The sequence below is a fragment of the Heptranchias perlo genome, unplaced genomic scaffold, assembly GCF_035084215.1.
Source record: "Heptranchias perlo isolate sHepPer1 unplaced genomic scaffold, sHepPer1.hap1 HAP1_SCAFFOLD_55, whole genome shotgun sequence".
Taxonomy (NCBI): Eukaryota; Metazoa; Chordata; class Chondrichthyes; order Hexanchiformes; family Hexanchidae; genus Heptranchias; species Heptranchias perlo.
In genome coordinates, this window is record NW_027139570.1 from 3,478,686 (window position 1) to 3,485,202 (window position 6,517).

The 6,517-nt window shown below is 45.4% G+C and overlaps 1 non-coding gene across 1 annotated transcript; it reads right to left on the bottom strand.

Moving 5' to 3' along the window:
* Window positions 1–3,354: 3,354 nt before the first annotated feature.
* On the bottom strand, window positions 3,355–3,427 carry trnav-cac (transfer RNA valine (anticodon CAC)). The gene has a single exon. It is a non-coding gene; the product is annotated as a tRNA-Val (tRNA).
* Between the last annotated feature and the right edge of the window lie 3,090 nt (window positions 3,428–6,517).

Below are 6,517 nucleotides of genomic sequence, written 5' to 3' on the forward strand. Positions count from 1 at the left end.
GAGCTTTATATAAATGGAACATAACTTCCACTTCTTTATATTCCAGCCCCTGAGATAAAGGCTCACACTCCGTTAGCCTTTTAAATTATTTTTGGACACATCCGTTAGCTTTTACTGATTTATGGAAATGAACCGTTAATTCTCTCTGCTTCTCCACAGTTCCGAGCTTCTGACCTTTTGGAAAATACCCTGACCATCGGTCCAAAGTGGATTACCCCACATTGAACTCCATCTGCCATAGTTTTGCCCACTAACTTAATCTGTCAATGTCCCTTTGGAACTTTCCAATCGCGTTCCACACGACTTACTGTACCACCCAACTGAGTCTCATCAGCAAACTTGGATATACGACTCTCTGTTCCTTCATCTAAGTCATTGATAAATATGGTGACAAGCTGAGACCCGAGTTACAGATCCCTGGGGGACACCACTAGTCCCATGCTGCCAATTGGAGTATGTACCCATTATCCCTACTCTCTGTCTCCTATCTCCGAAACAATTCTCTACCCATGTCAATACATTGCCTCAAGTTCCAGGCGATTTCATTTTTTCCAACAGTCTCTTGTGTGGAACCTTATCAAATGCCTGTAGCAATTCCATACAAGTAATATCATAGGAAGATAGGAACAGGAGCAGGCCATTCAGCCCCTCGTTCCTGCTCCGCCATTTGATTAGATCATGGCTGATCTGTGATCTAACTCCATATACCCGCCTTTGGCCCATATCCCTTAACACCTTTGATTGCCAAAAAGCTATCTATCTCAGATTTAAATTTAGCAATTGAGCTGGTATCAATTGCCGTTTGCGGAAGAGAGTTCCAAACTTCTACCGCCCTTTGTGTGTAGAAATGTTTTCTAATCTCACTCCTGAAAGGTCCGGCTCGAATTTTTAGACAAAATGGTGGCAAGTTCGCCGGACATCTTGGACAAAATGGCTGTAAGCACGGCGGCCATCTTGGACAAAATGACGGCAAGTCCTTCACGGCTGTTCGACAGGAACAGAAGGAGGCCATTGAGCTCCTCAAGCCTCTTAAATGGGAACTGAAGGCCATTCAGCCTCTGAAGGCTGTTACACAGGAAAAGGAGGAGGCCATTCAGCCCCTCAAGCCCGGTACATCGTTACTGGAGGCCGATCATCCCCTCAAGCCTGTTACATGGAATCAGGAGGAGGCCATTCAGCCCTTCGAGCATGTTATACAGGAACCTGAGGCCAATCAACCCCTCAAACCTGTCAAATAGCAAAAGGAGGAGGTCATTCAGCCCCTCGAGCCTGTTATCTGAGAACTGAAGGCCATTCTGCCCATCGAGCCGTTAAAACAGGAACTAGACGCCAATCAACCCTTCAAGCCTCTAAGGTAGCAACAGGAGGCGGCCATTCAGCCCCTCGAGCAACTTACACCAGATCTGGTGGCCAATCAGCCCCTCAAGCCTGTAAAATAGGAACAAGAGGAGGCCACTCAGCCCCTCGAGCCTGTTATATGGGAACTGAAGGCAATTCAGCCCCTCGAGCCCGTTACACCACACCTGGAGGCTAATCAGCCCCTCAAGCCTGTTACATCGGAACAGCAGCAGGCCATTCAGCCCCTCGAGCGTGTTATACGGGAACTGAAGGCCATTCTGCACCGCGAGCCTATTACACTGGAATAGGATTCGGCCATTAAGCCCCTCGAGCTTGTTGCACTGGAACAGGAGGAGGCCATTCAGCCCTTCGAGACTGTTATAAAGGATCTGGATGCCATTCAGCCCCTCGCGCATGTTACATAGGAACAAGAGGAGTCCATTCAGCCCCTCGAGCATGTTAATGCAGGAACAAGATGAGTCCATTCAGCCACACGAGCCTGTTACACAGGAACAGGATTAGTCAATTCAGCTCCTCAACCTGTTCCGCCATTCAATTCGATCATGGCTGATCTGTATCTTAACTCCATCTACCCGCCTTGGTTCCTTAATTATTAATACCCATGCCTAACACAAATCTGCAATCTTCGTTTTGAAATTTCGTATTCACCCCAGTCCTCAACAGAATGAAGTGCTTCCTGACATCAACCCTGAACGGCCGAGCTCTAATTTTAAGGTTATTCCCCCTTGTTCTGGATTCCACACCAGAGGAAGTAGTTTCTCTCCATCTACCCTATCAACTCCTTTAATCATCTTAAACACCTCAATTAGATCACCCCTTAATCTTCTATATTCAGGGGAATAAAGCCTAGTCTATTCAACCTGTCCTCATAATATAACCCTTCTAGCCCGGCTATAATTCTGGTGAATCTGTGCTGCATTCCTTCCAAGGCCAATATATCCTTCCTGAGGTGCAGTGCCCAGAACTGAATGCAGTTCTCCAGATGGGCTCTAACCAGAGCTCTGTACAGCTGGAACATAACTTCCACCCCTTTATTTTCCAGCCCTCGAGAAATAAAGGCCAACATTCTATTAGCCTTTTTAATTATTTTTGTAACTGTCCACTAGCTTTTAATGATTTCTGTACTTGGACCCTAAATCTCTCTGCTCCTCCACAGTTCCGAGCTCCTCACCATTTAGAAAATTCTCTGATCTATCTTTCTTCGATCCGAAGTGGATGACCTCACATTTCCCCACATTGAACTCCATTTACCACAGTTTTACCCACTCACATAATCTCCCAATATCCTGGGAATGCTTGGTGATTTTGTTTGGTTGGAGAATGCTTGAAATCAGATTGTTATTTTTAAAAGATTCGAAATGATTTTTAACTTGTACAGTTTGAACAAGATCATTATTCCCCGATCAATAAAATGTCTGTGTTTTTCAGATAGCGGCGACAGTTCAGAGATAGTTGCCTTTTTGTCTACTTTAATGAAGTGAAATTTTGCTGATTTAAAATCAGCTGTATTTCTTAGCTTGAAAAAGCAGCTCCTCTGTTGGTGAGGCTTCATTCCCAATGTATCAGTGTTTCCGCTTATCCTGATATCAGTGCAACATTTGAAGGGTTCCAGCCCACTCGTTCGATCCAGTGCCGAATAGTGCTTGCTCTTCAGAGGGTGCCGCGGCTCCGGTTCGATTCCCGGTCAGAAAAGCAACTTTTGAACACTTGTTATATTAGTCGCATGAACTAATTGAAAGGCTGTGGCAAGAAAAAAAAACGATCATTGTTTTCATCACCATTAATTAACCGATAACGTTATTTTGCAGAAAGGCGACTGAGGGAAGTTTGAAATCATTTCTTTTGTGCGATGAACTTTTTATCCCTTCTCATTTTACACACTGTATTTTGAAGGGCTCGGTTTAAAATGTTCAGTGTTCGTAAGACCACGAATTTGTGTTAAATTTAACAGGACCGGCTCTTTCACAGATGAAAAAAACATCTGCCCCAACATAATGTTTCCACCCGGGATCGAACCGGGGACCGTTCGCGTGTGAGGCGAACGTGATAACCACTACACTACGGAAACCTTTGCTTTGGTGGTTAGCCAGAAATTAGAATGACGGCATTGATTCTCTTTCATAACTATTCAATTGATCGAAGTTGCACAAGTCACAAAAGAAAAATGTTCATTTCAAAGTTATTAAACTCCCAAATGTGGCCTTGTTTTGACAGGTGTGGGACGTGGCATCACAGCATCAATAAAGCATATTCTCAACATTTCCATTGGGAACAGGAGGAGGCCATTTCGCCCCTTGAACCTGTTCCACCCTTCAATTCGATCAGAGATCATCTGAACCGCAAATCCATTTACCCGTCTTTGCTCCCTATCTCTCGATACCCTCACCCAACAAAAATCTATCGATCTCAGTCTTGAAAGCTTCAATTGAACATCCACAGTCTTTTGGGGGACAGAGTTCCAGACTTCTACTGCCCATTGTGTAAAAAAGTGCTTCCTGATTTCGAACCTGAATGGCATGGTTCTAATTTTAAGGTTATGTCCCCCTCGTTCTTGATTCCACAGAGGAAATTGATTCTCTCTTTATTCTATCGACTCATTTAAACATGTTAAACACCTCGCTCAGACCGCCCCTCAAACTTCGGTACTCGAGGGAATACGAGCCCAGTCCATGCAGCCTGTCCTCATAGTTTAACGTTTTTATCCCCGGTAACATTCTGGTGAATCTGCTCTGCACTCCCTCCAAGGCCAATCTATCCTTCCTGAGGTGCAGTGTCCAAAACTGAACGCAGTTACTCCAGACGCAGTCTAACCAGAGCTTTATATAACTGGAACATAACTTCCACTTCTTTATATTCCAGCCCCCTGAGATAAGGGCTAACACTCCGTTCGCCTTTTAAATTATTTTTGGACCCGTCCGTTAGCTTTTACTGATTTATGTAAATGAACCGTTAATTCTCTCTGCTTCTCCACAGTTCCGAGCTTCTTACCATTTGGAAAATACCCTGACCATAGGTCCAAAGTGGATTACCCCACATTGAACTCCATCTGCCATAGTTTTGCCCACTCACTAAATTTATCAATGTCCCTTTGCAACTTTCCACTCGCATCCACACTACTCACTGTACCACCTAACTGAGTCTCATCAGCAAACTTGGATATACGACTCTCTGTTCCTTCATCTAAGTCATTGATAAATATGGTGACAAGCTGAGACCCCAGTTACAGATCCCTGGGAGACACCACTAGTCGCATCCTGCCAATTGGAGTATGTACCCATTATCCCCACTCTCTGACTACTATCTCCTAACCAATTCTCTACCCATGCCAATACATTGCCTCAAGTTCCATGCGCTTTCATTTTTGCCAACAGTCTCTTGTGTGGAACCTTATCAAATGCCTGTCGGAATTCCATATAAATAATATCATCGGAACATAGGAACAGGAGTAGGACGTTCAGCCCCTCGTTCCTGCTCCGCCATTTGATAAGATCATGGCTGATCTGTGATCTCACTCCATATACCCGCCTTTGGCCCATATACCTTAATACCTTTGATTGCCAAAAAGCTAACTATCTCAGATCTAAATTTAGCAATTGAGCTGGTATCAATTGCCATTTGCGGAAGAGAGTTCCAAACTTCTACCACCCTTTGTGTGTAGAAATGTTTTCTAATCTCGCTCCTGAAAGGTTCGGCTCTAATTTTTAGACAAAATGGTGGCAAGTTCGCCCGACATCTTGGACAAAATGGCAGCAAGTCTGGCAATCATCTTGGACAAATTGGCCGCAAGTCCTTCACGGCTGTTCGACAGGAACAGAAGGAGGCCATTGAGCTCCTCAAGCCTTTAATATGGGAACTGAAGGCCATTCAGCCTCTGAAGGCTGTTACACAGGAAAAGGAGGAGGCCATTCAGCCCCTCAAGCCCGTTACATCGTTACTGGAGGCCGATCATCCCCTCAAGCCTGTTACATAGAATCAGGAGGAGGCCATTCAGCCCTCTGAGCCTGTTATACAGGAACTTGAGGCCAATCAACCCCTCAAGCCTGTCAAATATCAAAAGGAGGAGGCCATTCAGCCTTTCGAGCCTGTTATCTGGGAACTGAAGGCCATTCAGCCCTTCGAGCCTGTGATATAGGATCTAGACGCCAATCAACCCTTCAAGCCTGTAAGATAGCAACAGGAGGAGGCCATTCAGCCCCTCGAGCACCTTAGACTAGATCTGTTAGCCAATCAGCACCTCAAGCCTGTTACACAGGAACAGCAGCAGACCATTCAGCCCCTCGAGCGTGTTATACGGGAATTGAAGGCAATTCAGCCCCTCGAGCCCGAAACATCAGATCTGGAGGCCAATCAGCCCCTCAAGCCTGTTACATAGGAACAGCAGCAGGCCATTCAGCCCCTCGAGCGTGTTATACGGGAACTGAAGGCCATTCAGCACCGCGAGCCTATTACACTGGAATAGGATTCGGCCATTAAGCCCCTCGAGCTTGTTGCACTGGAACAGGAGGAGGCCATTCAGCCCTTCGAGACTGTTATAAAGGATCTGGATGCCATTCAGCCCCTCGCGCATGTTACATAGGAAAAGAGGAGTCCATTCAGCCCCTCGAGCATGTTAATGCAGGAACAAGATGAGTCCATTCAGCCACACGAGCCTGTTACACAGGAACAGGATTAGACAATACAGCTCCTCAACCTGTTCCGCCATTCAATTCGATCATGGCTGATCTGTATCTTAACTCCATCTACCCGCCTTGGTTCCTTAATTATTAATACCCATGCCTAACAAAAATCTGCAATCTTCGTTTTGAAATTTCGTATTCACCCCAGGCCTCAACAGAATGAAGTGCTTCCTGACATCAACCCTGAACGGCCGAGCTCTAATTTTAAGGTTATTCCCCCTTGTTCTGGATTCCACACCAGAGGAAGTAGTTTCTCTCCATCTACCCTATCAACTCCTTTAATCATCTTAAACACCTCAATTAGATCACCCCTTAATCTTCTATATTCAGGGGAATAAAGCCTAGTCTATTCAACCTGTCCTCATAATATAACCCTTCTAGCCCGGCTATAATTCTGGTGAATCTGTGCTGCATTCCTTCCAAGGCCAATATATCCTTCCTGAGGTGCAGTGCCCAGAACTGAATGCAGTTCTCCAGATGGG